Source organism: Mirounga leonina, unplaced genomic scaffold (assembly GCF_011800145.1).
Source record: "Mirounga leonina isolate KUSES-001 unplaced genomic scaffold, KU_Mleo_1.0 Mir_115, whole genome shotgun sequence".
Lineage (NCBI taxonomy): Eukaryota > Metazoa > Chordata > Mammalia > Carnivora > Phocidae > Mirounga > Mirounga leonina.
The window spans coordinates 97910412-97926476 of record NW_023270268.1 but is presented as its reverse complement, the minus strand read 5'-3'; positions in this window follow the sequence as shown (position 1 = coordinate 97926476).

The following is a 16065-nucleotide window of genomic DNA, read 5'->3' as shown; positions in this document are numbered from 1 at the left end:
AGAGATGAGTGTGAAGGTGCCCTAGAGGAACATGAGAAATGCATGACCTTCAGGGCCATGGTCTTCAGAAGAACATGGTTTGAATGTGAGTTGCTCAAAATGCAGGGAACTATGAAACTCCCCAGACACATTTTTTTTTTAAAGATTTTATTTATTTTTTGACAGACAGAGACACAGTGAGAGAGGGAACACAAGCAGGGGGAGTGGGAGAGGCAGAAGCAGGCTTCCCGCAGAGCAGGGAGCCAGATGCGGGGCTCGATCCCAGGACCCTGGGATCGTGACCTGAGCTGAAGTCAGACGCTTAACGACTGAACCAACCAGGCGCCCCTCCCCAGACACATTTTATAGGGTCCACCGAAAATGGTGAACATCCCCATGTAAGAAGGGAAAGCAGAGTCCCAGAACCTTTGTCTTTAATTAAAGAGCAGTGCAATCGCATTAGAAATTGAGCTGTGATTCCATTAATTAAGGGTTTTAACAACTTAATTATAAAAAAGTTTTCCTGAGTGTAAACTTGGAATAACAAGGAAATAATTTGTTTTTACTATGTTGCCCCTAAATTAACCTGGCTATAACATACAACTTAAGAAAAGAAAAAAGGAAGGAAAGAAAATTATGCCTTTAATTTTACTTTTGTAAATAAAATAATTTTTTTGATTTTTAAAATATGGTAGCTTTAAATTATTTTTAATTTAAGTGTTGTCTCAAATAGATGGGCATTAAAACATGACACATGTACATCTGTTCATGTTCATGGTAAGCTAGTATGTCTAAATTATCAAGATTTCTGATTCAGTAAGTAATTATAGATAGACATAGAGCAAAAAAAAAAAAAGATTTTAAATCCACAGGTTATTTTTAAGAGTTTTTTTGAAAAACAAATATTTTATTATGTTTAAATGTTTAATATTCACCCAGTTTATTGAAATGACACGAGTACTTAAAGAGAGATTTCAAACTATTTGTTCTGTAGATAGTCAGAGCATGATAATCTGACAGATGCTTAAAAGAACAATTGCTTTTCGTGTTTTCAACTACAGTAGACCCAGCTAAATGTTCACCTCACTATTCAAACTCAATTTGCCTCCATGGCAAAAATAACCCAGTTCATTTTTTCCTCCCTTTTCCCCGCTGTGTTTTTCCAGCATCCTGACAGCTGTACTTTCATATGCCCAAATACTCGATAAGATTTCAGCTTACTATAAGGAAAATGTTATAAATACCAGAGCTGTTCAAACATGAAAAGAGATGCCTGGGGAGGCAGTAAGCATCCTGTTGGAGAAAGTGTTAAAATAGGGGTTCCTTCGCAGAGAATTCAAACATTTGGAGAGTGGCTACCCCAGGTAAATATTTTGCCTTGAGTCTGGGAGTCTATGGTTACTATAATTACTGTGTATGAATTGAAGTAATTTCCCTGGCTTGCTTTTGAGAAAAAAAAAAATTTAATGAAATACCTGTCATCAAAATTGTTATCTAAAGACACAAGGTAGAAAAGAAGCAAGTGTCCTAATAACGCAAAAGTAAGTAATAAGTTGTAAGTAAGTAGACAGTCCACTACTTTTGCATTATTACGACACTTGCTTACAAAGTGTCGTAACTAACTTACAAAGTTAGTTTCCAAAAGTTCTTCTCCATGTAACAACTGTGCCCATCATTTAGCATCTTTATCTAACAAGAAATAGTGAAGAACTGCTAAAGATACACGCAAATGGATCCGGCAGAAGACAAAAATCAACAAGGGTGAAAAAATGATTGGTACTGCACTTGAAAATTATTTGGAAATAGGTCTTTCAGAAAATCAATTAAGCCACTGAAAAGCCATTGAATAAGCTTAAAAATGTGATCCTCATTGGGACTGTGCTATAGAAGTCCACTGTGAAGTGATGGATACTGGGTCACATTATGTGATTTGGCTGGGAAAATTGTACTCTGCCCCAAATCAAGGGCTGAGTCATTCTTTAATCATCCTAAGAACATAACCCACATTTGCAATTGCAACTCAATATGTTATACCTAAAATAAGTAAACTTTATATTTTTCTCTCAGATTTCAAGATAAAGTTGCAAAGAAACTTTGAACTATTTTCTGACATTTAGTACTTGTTGAGATGGATTCGTTTTGGTGGTCTTCTCTCAGGATTACATTTTTGTTGAGCAGTAAAGACTTAGTGTATTTTCCAAGGGAGCGCCTTAAAGCAATCTGAAAACAAACATATATAATGAGAAGCATTGTATTAATCATTTTAAAGAAATTATTTAAACTTTCCCACTCTACACAAGTCCGCAGTAGAAATAGCAGACATTATGTTAACTTAAAAGGAAAAAGTCTATGCTGTTGTGTCAGAAGCTTCTTTAGAAATCTAAGATAATTCCACTAATCAATTATACCCAAAACAGTTTACACAAGGCAGGAAGCATGAGGGATCTCAGTCACTGAATGCAATTATGGGTGACAATGGGTGATATTTTTAGGTGATTCAGCATACTGAGACTCGGGTGTTTACTCCTGAACCAGGTCTATCCCAACTCTGCCTGTGATCTCTACTCTATGAACCCTACCTTGGTCTCTTGACCTACCTCTAGTGTTTTGGGATCCAGCACATCAGTTTGAGTGCCTATTGGAGTCCATTTCTACTCTCACAATCCTCACAGATATCACCTGGTTTCTAAAGTAAACTTAACTCTACCCCAAGCGAAGTACCAGGGAACTGGATACCCAAAACCTCTAGTTTACTCGAAGCCAATTTTCTCCTTCCCTCATTACAGAGTAATGCCCTCCAGGAGAGATCAGGAAATCCTGATACAGACATGGAGGTTCAGCCTTCTCATAATTGAGCTTTCTGACTTTGGAGGCAGTTTCAGACAAGACAGAGCCACAAATAGACTAGAGCCCAAAGACCAGCCTAAACAACTTTTCAAGACCTTTCTGGCATCTTCCTTGACCTTTACAGAACTCATAACCTCACATGTTGGCCATAAACACATTGATATTTGGGCCAAGGCAACAAGGTGAAGCTTTTGAAGAACAGGCCTTCAGATGATCTTCTCCATGATAGGAGATTTCCATTTCCTTGCTCATCATTGGGAGAAAGAGCTTAACCTCTGGCTGCCTCCCTTTATTACATAATCCGTTCATCATGAGGCCCAACCCTAGTTGCTCGTTGCTTATTTGGATGAAGAGTTCTTTATGGACTTTGAATTCTTTAAAAGCTTATGTAGATGGCTTAGTGTCATTTTCTTCTATGTTGGTCAATTCATGCCAGATGTGTCTATCTAATGTGAAAACTTATATATGAAGTAATAGTACAAAGCCTTCAGATACCTATCTTGTTCCTACTAAATAAATTCTTCTTGCCTTGGGAATAGGAAGCCCAGTCCCATGTTTGTCCCAGCTCTAAACAAACCCAGTGCAAGCCCTGAGAGCTCTGTAGGACATACCAAGACAGTGTCTCACACTCTCTGGAGTTCATCATGGAAATGTGATAAAGATTAGAAATATGTAGACCTTTCTCTGTGTCTATCTTCCAAACGCCCTGTGAGGGCTGGCGAAAAAAAAAATGTTCTTATTCCCCAAATATTCACTGGCATGTACTTGTGCAGTAAAATTACATTTGGGGTTTGTAGTTGGACTTTTTAAATGAACATCTGTTATTCTCTTTCAGTCAAGAGGTTCTGAACCCAGCTGGGTAGGGCAACTTTTCTTCCCCCACCACCTCTGTAGAGTCACAAATGGAGCCTGTCATCCACCAGCTGTTTGTTGATTGGCTGACCAGCTGCCACTCATCTCCCACAGCTGTTTTGGCTTTGAGAGGCTCTTGGGTGTACAGGGAGAGGGTCAGGGTCAGCTTGTTCTGTGCTGCAGCCCATGGGAGTTCCAGAAGCAGGGATATTTCATTAAGCTGCTCTGATCAGCCATTACTGAATGCTAAAGTCACAGCCCTGAGTGGGTGTGAAACAGGGTCTGGTGTGTACCTTTTAGAATGGTGAGTCATAGCAGCTTAGTTTTTAGAGCAATTGTTTTTACCTCCTGGTGTCTCTCTTGTCTATGTCTGTGAGATGATATTATAATGTGACCCATGCTAAGGCAAATGAGAGATGTGGTTGCAAAGAGTGCTTTATTTTCACCGAAGAAAAATGCTCTTTGGATCTATATTATGAGTTCTATATTATTTGGAAAAGGAAGTTTATTTTCTACCTGTGTCAGTACCACCAACTACGAGAATGCTTTAAGCTCCCTAGACCATAGCTTCAAGACCCTGGATTTCAAGAAGACAAAATACAAGACTTCAAAAGCTTCCTCTCCAGGCCCTTCAGCAAAGTTATATCAATAGTCATAACACTCCTTTTGACACGCTGTTATAGGATGATTACTCTTCCTGACTCACAGCTCTAATCATGTTATTGTCTCGCTCAAATTCCTTCCATGGCTTGAAGCTGTTAAAAAATACAGGTCATACTCCATAGCTTGGCATTCGAGGTCCTTTATGATCTGATCTCAAACTACTTGTCAAAACTCTTAATTGCCAAGTACTATCATTAACACTTCCTTCAATCTAGCCAAAATGCACCATGTACTGTTTCTTTGTTGCCTCTTGTTATCCCACTTCTGTGCTTTTGCTTATTGTTTCCTGATCTCCTCAAATCTAAATGCTTCCTGTCAAGGCCAGTTCAAATATACCTGCTCTAAAGTCTCCCTAAGCCTTCTCAATAAATCCCATCTCTGCTGCCTCCAAATAGCTAATTACTTTCCCCAAGTTATCTTAAAGCACTTTTTAGGACTTTCTGCCTGGAATTATAGCTCACAGTGCCCAGTTGTCCTACCTTGCCCCAGCAGGGGCAGGCAGAACCTGCGTCCAGGTAACCTCTGTACTTGCCCTAGGGCTTGCAGATAGTGGGTGCATGATCAATTTTTGTTACAAATATAGTAATGGACATTTGTAGAAAGCTGTAGAATTTCCAAAGTAGATTCCCATTCATCAATTCAGTTAATTCTCATAAGTGAAAGTACAAAGAACATGTGTTCTCTTTATTATAAATGCGGAGAAGGGAAACAGAACTAATTTTTAGTCAGAATTAACCTTTACTTATTTATCAAACTATGATTTGTGCCATTCTTAATGTCTGCCTCTTCTACCATATTGTAAGCTCCATGAGAGCAGGAACCGTGTTTGTATTTCCAGTGCCTTGCACATTGCCAGACATAAAAATTCATTAAACATTGCTGAATGGAGGAAGGAGTGAATACCATGACATAAGAAGTGGGCTGAGTGTTCTATGTACATTATGTTATTCTCACAGCAGGTATCACCTCCATTTCACAGGCAAGGAAATCTAGTCTCCAGGGCACACAGTGCTTGTGCGTGTAGCTGAAATGGAAGCCCAGTTCTTGTGATTATAGATCTGATGTCTTTTCCTTCATACCATCAGCCTTCTATGAAGTGCCTTTAAGTAGTCTTTCTTTTGTTATTTTTTTACTTTTAATTGCTTTGTAATCCTATAAGAAGAAAGACATTTTCAAAGGTTACCTTAACTCTTAAATATTTATCTCTGTTAATTATAGACATTGTATTTATAAAATAGTGGATAAGTTATTAGTCACAATTACAGAGTCCAGTGGTATCACTGTGTGAAGGTAGATGGGGGTGTACTCTTGGAAGGGAGGAAATGATTTTCTAAGGATTTCTCTACCTCTACTGTAGGTCTCTGCTTTCTTGAAATGAAAGAATTGCTTTGATCTAAGAGTAAAAAATAAGTCCCCATCACAATTTGCTTTGTCCTAAATGATCCAGATGAATATTCGGTTACATTTTTTTTTTAAAGATTTTATTTATTTATTTGGCAGAGAGAGACACAGTGAGAGAGGGAACACAAGCAGGGGGAGTGGGAGAGGGAGAGAAGCAGGCTTCCTGCTGAGCAGGGAGCCCCATGCGGGGCTGGATCCCAGGACCCTGGGATCATGACCTGAGCCGAAGGCAGACGTTTAAGGACTGAGCCACCCAGGCGCCCCTATAGTTACATTTTGATTGCTGTATTTGAAGAGAGAAAACGAACATATATTGAGCAATCGCCCCATGCCAGGACTTCTGAGGTGAATAACCTGATGAGGTGGGCATTATTATTACCTCTATTTTACAAAGGGAAATGTTATTGCTTTCATTTTTAAGAATGGTTTATTTTTATATCTTTTGAATTTCAAAAGAAAAGAATGTGATTGAATTGTCTAAATCTCCTTTTTCTTTATGTGAAATTTGGGGAAAGACTTTCTTCTGACTTAACAACTTTCCTCATGCCTAAAGTCAAAAGGGAGTCTTTAACTTTGTAATTTTCTGAGTCCTCTTTCATAGTGTTTTCATACTGTGGTTGGTGGTCAAGTCATTGGGCTTGAAATGGTGTGTTTGGTTAACACATGTGTGCAAAAATGAGAGTTAAATAATGCCCATGATGATGATGATGATGATGATGATGATGATTATTTTAAATGTTTGTTTTCTTTTTATAACAAGATCAATATATTTGTTTGACTTCTCTTTCCCAACATACATTTGGGAAGCCAAGTTTAAAACTTCATTTGAAAGGTAGGCTGTTTCAACATGATTTCTAAGAGGGAATCCAGTTTATTCATATTTTATAAATCAGTGTTAATCAATCTTTACTACTCATCATCTAATTTGCATCGTTAATATTTATGGTGCCTTTAGTGACAATGTGTTTTTCTTTGTTTCTGTGCAGACCTCACCTACCAAACTACTGGTATGCAGTTAGTCATTCACAAAATGTACTGGATCAAAACAAAAGACCTGTAGGCCAAAGTTTTGTGCTCTAATACCATTCCCATGAACCCTGCTTTTACCCACAGCAGGTTCCTATCACTGGGATACGGATTTAAAGAAAGCTTTTAAAAACAGCAGATTAGCAACATCTAAAAATCCCTAGATGGAACCATTACTCTCAAAGTGATCCAAAGCTGACATCACACAGAATCTTGTAAAAATTTCTGTTCTCATGGCTACTTGTGGTGCAAAATACTTACGTGAACCCAGCTTTGCAAAAGAAAACAACTACTGGAAAGATATCTTATGTCTTCTTGCTACTGTCTTCATGGTCTTACTTCAAATTTGTTGCCGGGCACTTTTACAGCCAACACCCCCTTGAAAAAGACATCTGCAAAGGGAGTTGGGAACACTGAAATGCAAACTGTAAAATAAATAAATAAATAAAAACACACCTTTGGGATAGAGTTTTCTAAGTATTTGTACCACCTCTTAAGCATGTTGAAGCAGAAATAATTATTAATTATTTTAAATTTTACTTAGTTAACATACAGTGCAATATTGTTTTCTGGAGTAGAATTCAGTGATTCATCACTTACATACGACATCCAGTGCTTGGGGCACCTGGGTGGCTCAGTCGGTTAAGCGTCTGCCTTCGGCTCAGGTCATGATCCCAGGGTCCTGGGATCAAGCCCCATGTCGGGCTCCCAGCTTGGCAGGGAGCCTGCTTCTCCCTCTGCCTGCCGCTCCCCTTGCTTGTGCTCTCTCTCTCTCTCACTATCTCTCTTTCTTTAATAAATAAATAAAATCTTTAAAAAAAACAACACCCAGTGCTCATCACAACAAGTACCCTCCTTAATACCCATCACCCATCTAGCTCATCCCCTGCCCGCCTCCCTCCATCAGCTGTCAGTTTGTTCTCTATCATGAAGAGTCTCTTATGGTAGGGGTGCTTAGCTGGTGCAGTTGGTTAAGCTTTGGATTCTTGGTTTTGGCTAAGGTCATGATCTCATGGGTCTTTTTTTTTTTTTTAAGATTTTATTTATTTATTTGACAGAGAGAGACACAGCGAGAGAGGGAACACAAGCAGGGGGAGTGGGAGAGGGGGAAGCAGGCATCCCCCAGAGCAGGGAGCCCGATGAGGGGCTGGATCCCAGGACCCTGGGATCATGACCTGAGCCGAAGGCAGACGCTTAATGACTAAGCCACCCAGGCGCCCCGATCTCATGGGTCTTGAGATCAAGACCTCTGTTGGCCGATGCATTCAGCTCAGAGTTTGCTCCCTCTGCCCATTCCCTGCACATGCTCTCTCGCACTCTCTATTGTATGGTGACTAACATAACAAAATAAAAAAATAAATAAAATAATAAAAATCAGAGTCTCTTATGACTTGTTTCCCTCTCTCCTTTTTCTCTTTTCTCCCTTCCCTTATGTTCATCTGTTTTCTGTCTTAAATTCCCCATATGAGTGAGATCATATGGTATTTGCCTTTCTCTGAATGACCAATTTCACTTAGCATAATACCCTCTAGCTCCATTCACATTGTTACAAATGGCAAGATTTCATTTTTTGATGGGTGAGTAATATTCCATTATATATATATATACATACACACACACACACATATATAAAATTTAAATAGAAATGGAAGTTCCTCTTCTGAAGATAGGGAATAAGTAGTCATTTCTTTGATAGGCCCCTGTATCCACCTATGTACTCCAGGGCTCCAGGTCAGTTCTGTAGAGTTCCCAGATCCAAAGAGATGAGAAGTTGTCAAGAACAGCAAGGTAAGAGAAGGGGCTCTTGCAAATGCCTTGAAAGCTCTTCCCATTTCTGCTGCCACCTATAATGAGCACAGTTCCCTTTCTTTACCATAGTCCTTAGCCTTTTTTAAAAAAAAGATTTATGTATTTATTTATTTATTTGTCAGAGAGAATGAGAGAGAGAGAGAGCACAAGCAGAGGGAGTGACAGGCAGAGGGAGAAGAAGGCCCCCCACTGAGCAAGGAGCCCGATGTGGGACTTGATCCCAGAACTCCTGGGAAAATGACCTGAGCTGAAAGCAGACGCTTGACCAACTGAGCCACCCAGGTGTCCCCCATAGTCCTTAGTCTTGACCCCTCGCGATTTATAACTATCACACACTCTGGTGTTAACTGTTATTTCTTCATCATCAGGTTTAAACGTCATTTCATTTCAGTTGTCTGGTTCTGGTCTTGATAGAGCACCAGCCTACTTTCAGTCCTTACTGCCCACCTGTAAATTACTCTAGTCCCCTTCTCCCACTGGAATTTCCCGCCATAATAGCCATTTAATGCCCCCTCCCGCTCCAAGCAGGTATAACCCCAGTTGTTGACCCAGGGGAAGTTCACCCTTCAGGGATTGGCAAGACATACCCAGGTGTAATGGATATGTAATATATAATGATGGTTTTGAAGGAATTAGTTGCCTAACCAATGTGATGTGGCAGCCTATACTCCGTATAACCTCTGCCATTTTCTCTCATTCTCTTTGTACCTCCAGCTCTCTCCTTTGCTGTGCTCTTCTTCTTCCGACATGGGAATATGAGTCAGAATAAGTTAAAGAGAAGAGATAAAACAAAACCACAAGGACAATACCACAGGCACATACCGATACCTTCAAATGAGGAGAAACAAGCCAAAACCCATAAGGACCATTTGAGAGGTATAAATAAATTTTATACAAACATGTAAATTAATTTAACTCCTCTACTTATTTCAATAGCTAAAATGTGGGTTTTAGAAAACATCTTGCAAAGACCATGCACAGGTCACTGTACCTTTCTTTGGTCATTTGACTACATCAAAATTGTTGTGTACAAACTACAAGTGAGGGAAACACTAGAGTACAGTCTAGGATTGGGATTTCCTAGGAATCTCCATGCTCTGTCCACCTATCACTGGCACAAAAAAATCTTTTTGAGGGAATTGAAACAGGAGATATATGTTTATTCATGCATATATGGCCTCTATAATCAGGAAGTCTTCTAGAAGTTTTGAGAAGAAAGCCCAAGATTTTAAGAAAATACTAAAAATACTAAGAAGATAAGTTAGGAAGTTAGGAATGATAAAGAAGTGGATTTAATAAGTATCAAATGAGAGATGGCAGATATCTTAAATAGCTCACAAAATCTTTACAGAAGAACCTGGAATACCAAGATGATTTTTCAAAAATCTGGAATTGGACAAAAAGAAAATATTATTTTTAAATGAGGCCAAAACATCCATATAAAAGATAAGTGGTTGATTCTCAAGTAGCTGGGATCTCACAATGCTTTAATATCTAGAAATTTGGAAATATTGAGTTACTTGTCATGTAGGCCCTATAATTTCATTATTTTTAAAAAAATAACAATGCTTTGAGTAGCATCACGTAGAATTACCAGACTTCTAAGTACATGTTGTGAATCTGAATATATTTGAGAGTATCCATTTTCTATAGCTATTAATAAAAAGATGGATAGTGGGATCAATAAACAAATGGTTTGGGGAATCATTGACCTTTGGATTGGAGCAAAGATGTGGGTCACATTTAGAGATCACTGCCATATGGAAGTTTACATTTCTGGAGTTTGGCTTCTGGGCCAATAACTTAAAATTCTTTGGGAAATGGATTAAAAGCAATTATATACTCCATAGTATAAAAGGGTCACATTTACATAATTGAGATGGACTTTGTCATTCTTATAAAACATGAAAGACTGATACTTGCCTTTTAATATTCGTTTCCGTCCCCCTTCCTTTTAGTAATAAGAGATACATATTTTAGCCTAGAATATAGTAAAAAATATACATGTTCAATTTCCCTTTCAGCTAGGACTAACCACATGATTAATTTGGGGCCATATGACATAAGTGGAAGCATTGTGTGACACTTCAGGAGTTCTTCTTAATTAAAAAGCCCTCCTTTGCTTTTCCTCCATCCTGCTGCTATGATGGTGGGAGTTCCAGCAGCCACGTTGAACCCCAAGAACAAGGACCACCTCTTAAGCACGTTGAAGCAGAACCTTGGGGAAAGACTGGTTCCTTGATTATTGTGAGGTTGTCATCATTCCTGGACTTACTATCTCTGAAATTATTTCACATGAGGGAATGGTACTTCTGTTTTAAGGCACTTTTTTGTGTGTGAGAGGAAGGGTGGAAAAGTGGTCTATTTTACTCGCAAATGAACCTAATCATAACTGATACGTTTTTTTCTCCCATCCCCAGTACTCTGACAGAATGTGTGTTGGATCTAGGGGACAGCTGGAGGTGAGTGGGGCAGTAATCAGGACAGCCCATAGTCAGAAGGTTTGGCATTCATTTGAGCTACAGTCTGTAGGCATAATTCTCCAAAGAAAAGGTGGACAAGAAGCAGTTTACCTAGAAACTGAAGCAGTTTCTGATTACCTGCTGGGTTTGCCCCTGTTACCCTATTAAATAAAAGACATAGTCAAATGTATCAGTGTCATTTTTCCTTTCTTTTCTTTTTTTTTCTTTTCTTAATTCCAGGGGTGTGTGTGTTGTAATTTTTAGTACGTTAAGATTCTGATTTTTCTCATGAAGATTAAATAAAATGTTAGTTTTAATATTTTTCATTTAAGCGATTTACCCACAGGAAATCCTAGAATCTGAGTCCCTGGGTCGGTGTTCACTTTTAATTGAATGCTGGCCAGCTCTTTATTCCTGAAGGTAAATTCCTCAGAAACTTGGAGTCCCAGAAAGAAAAGTACTCACACATTTGTGGCGCAAACTTCCTATTTGGGGAAAAACAGTAAGACCAGTATGGTCATACTTCCTATGTGGCTTAATATTTGTTGGGAAAAAAATTATTTGATGTAGACACAAAATTATCTTCCAACTGAGAGATGGACTCCATTTGCCTCATTGAAAGGTATCTAATAATGTAAGGATAGTGGGGTAGAAAAACACTTCTGTTCACTCTTCTTTGCTTCTAGAATTTGAGTGGATAGTCAAATCACTAAAATTAGGCTAAAATTTTTTAATGAAATTAACTAGCAAATTAACATTTGTCCTGATATCAATTACTCTTGCAAGTGAACTGCAAGGTGTTGCACTTTTATATATTTTAAGCAAATGAGTCAAAACAACACTAAATATTTTTAGAAGGCTTTAAAAATAGTTCAGAAAGCAGTATTTTCTAATTTTGTAGGTGTATAAAGAATAATATCTGATAACATGAAATCATTTTCAGCAACAAAATCACTTATTAATGGAAGCATCATTTTCATAAAGCATATTTCAGAGTATGGGGTTCTTTTGAAAAACAATCATTGTCTCTCTCATTGTTAAAATACTTTCTTTACCTTGAAAAAAGATGTTGAGTTTACTTTTACAAAATATCTGTAATATAGCATACTGTCTTATCTGCTTAAGTCATCATTATATTAATATAATTTCATGGTTGACAAGTTTATACTATGTTGAAAACAAGACAATAGGCCCCAAAAGGAGTTGCTTATCCTTATCCCCACATCAGCACACAGAGACCTAATTACAGTTTCAGGTCTTCCAGAATGGAATCTAAACCACCGGGATCAGGAATCTTTTGATTAGCAGAAGTTAGGTCATCTGCCAGATAAACCCCCGCCATCCCCTAAGGGAAAGTAACTGCAATAACCAACTGTCTTTTTTTGCCTAGTGCAACTTCGTAGTTCCTGTTCTCTTCTCCCTATAAAAGTCTTTCACTTTGTACTGCTCCTCAGAGTTCCTATCTACTAGATTGGATGCTGCCTGATTCAAATCAAGTTTTGTTCAAATAAACTAAAAATTTTTAATATGCCTCAGTTTATCTTTTAACAACTAAAAGTAAGAAAAGTGTCAGTTTTGACACGTTTTATTATTTTCTTGTTTTTATACTGTTAGTATTATCTTTAAGATGTGGAGTATTGTGGAGATTTTGGTGTTGGAGTTTTTTGCAGAAATCTTTTTTATGCTACTTATTCATTTTGTGTGGTTTGTCTAGGTTAAACCAAACTCTATGTATTTTTATACATATATTAAAAATTATAAATAGAAGTTCTAATATTTTCTTCCCACACTTCAGTGGACTGTCTTGCATAGCTTGTGGCATATACATCCATTTTGGATACTCTTAGGAAACTCAAAATCAACCCCACCTTATAGAGTCAATTCATTTAACAGCTGATGGCAACATCATAATGGGAGTGTCCCCAACCCCTTCCTAAGTATCCTTACACAACTATTATGATCCAGTTTCAATCCAGAGACCTAATGAAGAAGACCATCCTTCTACCTACAGTAATGGAGCCAATCCAAAACCCTGGACTCTATTTTGTTCCAGTATAACAGTATCTTGGGCTGAGGGGCACCTGGGTGACTTAGTTGGTTAAGTGCCTGACTCTTGATTTTGGCTCAGGTCATGATCTCAGGGTTGTGAGATCAAGCCCATGTTGGGCTCCACACTGGGCATGAAACTTCTTAAGAGTCTCTCTCTCCCTCTCCCTTTGATTCCCACCCCACCCCTCCACCCCCGCCCCGGCTTGCACTCTCTTTCATTCAAGGAAAAAAAAAAAAAAGAAAGTATATAGGGCTAGAAAAAAAAGAGTATCTTGGGCTGGGAGCGGCATTCCAGCCTAGCACCACCTGACTTTGCTGCACTACCTCTGGGTGGTGAGACCCTGAGAGCTAAGGAGAAGCTGGCTGTGAGACCTGAGCCCAGCACTCAGTTGCAGGGCTAATTCTCAATTCCAGCATTTTTACATCAGTGTTTCTCCTTTGTACAGATTCACCCCACTCTAGCTACATGTCAGACCTGGAGCACAGAGTGAGGTTTGGCTGAGCAGTCTGCCACTACCCAGAACCCTATCCTCCTCTTCTCCCTTCTAGCCCACGGTCTGGGCTTCAACACAGTCTTAGTCTGTCCCTTTTCTCCATCCCTTTACCCTTCTAAGGGTAGCCATCCACAGTGATTCTAAAGAACATCCCTCATTCCAACCTCCTTCTAAATAAGGTTGGCCTCAGTGAGTTCAAAGTGCTTCTCTGGCTTCTTCTTTGCTGAAGCAGAGAAAACAAAACTTTTATCTTCGTCTGTGTCTGCACTACAATACTGAATACACACTGTGTTCAAGGCACTGTGCTGAGACATTGACAGTCAACATTTCCTTTTAATACTCACAAGAGGCTGATTATTATCTCTGTTTCATAGATGGAGATATTGAGGCTTAAAGAGGTTACAAAACCAACACAATTCAGAAAATGGGGTTGTCTATAATGGAAATTCAGGCAATACTAACTTCAATATCCATAATATCATCATTAGACTATATTACAATTCCGTCATTAAATTTAGGGACAACAATAGCTCTCTACCAGAATTATGTTCATGTGTACGATGAAGTATTTTTCCTTGAGTAGGTCACAATGTGTTTGGAGAGACAGAAAGTGTGTTACAAAAGAAATCAGCAAAAGTTGCTGGGAGAACATGGAGAAGAGAGCCCCTAACTACTTAGAAGGGGATCAGAGAAAGATTCATCCAGGAATAAACTCTTGAGTTAATCCTTGGGGAATGAGTAGATGGTAGCCAGGGAGAAAAGACTGGTGGGCATGCCTGGCAGAGGAACCATTTATGCAAAGGTGAGGAGGCTTGAGGGTGTCCTACACATTGGAGGACAGCAAATAGCTTCCCATAGTCAAAGAACAAGAAATGGAACTTTAAATATTAAATCGAAGACCAAGAGAAAGATGACAAAAAAAGTCAGAGGGGAAAACATGGAGCACTTTGCATGATATGCCAAGGGCTTTGGACATTTTCTGAGTGTGGCAAAAAGCCATTGAAGGAGTGAGTATCACATGATCACATTTGCATCTTAGATAACTGTAGAAATGGATTAGAGGATGGTATAAGGCTTAGAGACCCAGGTGGAAAGATTGTATAATTTTTGATGCCATTTTATTCTAAAACTCAGGAGACATCGAAGGTATGGCCTGAGACACTAGGATAGCCACACAGACCAATGTAGTCTTTTTCACATTTTCAGTTTGAGGGCTTATACCAAACTCGGTTTTCTTAAGTCCACTCCCTCATTCACTGACTCATTTCTTCATTCAGCAGACATTAATTTGGCAGGAGTTTCCAAGAACTGAGTTCAGAACTAGAGTAAACTTTTCCCATCAAGCTCACGCCAAGACAAACCCACATCCTTTAAGCTAAGCCAGACTAGACAGGCTCTTCCACCTGAGCCTGAGAGAATATGAGGACGCCTTCATGCATCTCTCTCTCCACCCTCCCTCTGCACTTACTTGCATGCATCCATCTCACTACCAGAATCTCAGCAGGAACACCAGCTGCAGGAACACTGGCCCAGGTAGAAAGCCTGCCTTCTACATGACCATGTGTGGTGACAAGGTGCTGGGCAACACTCATGCCAAAGCCCTGCAGAACTTTCTGTGGAGGGATGTGTAGACTATTTTGAGAGAAAAACGAAACTGGAGTTGCATTGGCTAATGCATGTCAGCGTCTTATCCTTATCGGATAAATTTGAAGACAAATGAAAATTCCTATGTGGTTTGCAGATATAACATTTCAAAGAAAACCCACATGGTATCAACAAAGAGGACTGTGATCATCCCAGCTCTACAACTCAGAAAGGATGGAAATTCTCCCTTCTTCAGGATCAGGATAGGAGCCAACACACCCAAAATAGAGTTTCTTCATTTTTATGCCATGCTCTTTCCAAATCTTCTTTGTTATTATTTTTACTAGCCCCAGTAACAAAAATTATTTGAGGATCTATGTGGGCAAAACACTGTACAGGACACAGGAGATAGAAAAAACTCATATAAGAGCATTATTGTTCTTGAGGACTTTGGTCTAATTGAGGCAGATAAAAGGTACATAGGGAAAAATTCATTATACAATAAAGTAAGACACACTATGGATTAAGTACATGGTACTCGTAATGGCTTCGTAGGAAAGATGATATTTATCTGAGATTAAAAGGAACAGGAAGGGTTCAGATTATCACAGAGAGGGATGACCCGGGAGAGGCTCATGGAGAGACAATATGAACTCTAGGACTGAAGAGTAACTATGGGTAACAGTCACATAACATTGCCAGGCATTGTTCTAGGCACTTCATACGTACAAATTGATTTTATTCTTTACAATATCCTTATGACATAAGAACTAAATTATCCCCTATATTAAAGATGAGGCAATATGCACAGAGAAACTAAGTGACTTGCCTAAAGTCACACAGCCAAGAAGTCGCAAAGCCATGACATGTTCTCAGGCAGTCAACCTTCAGAATGTGGT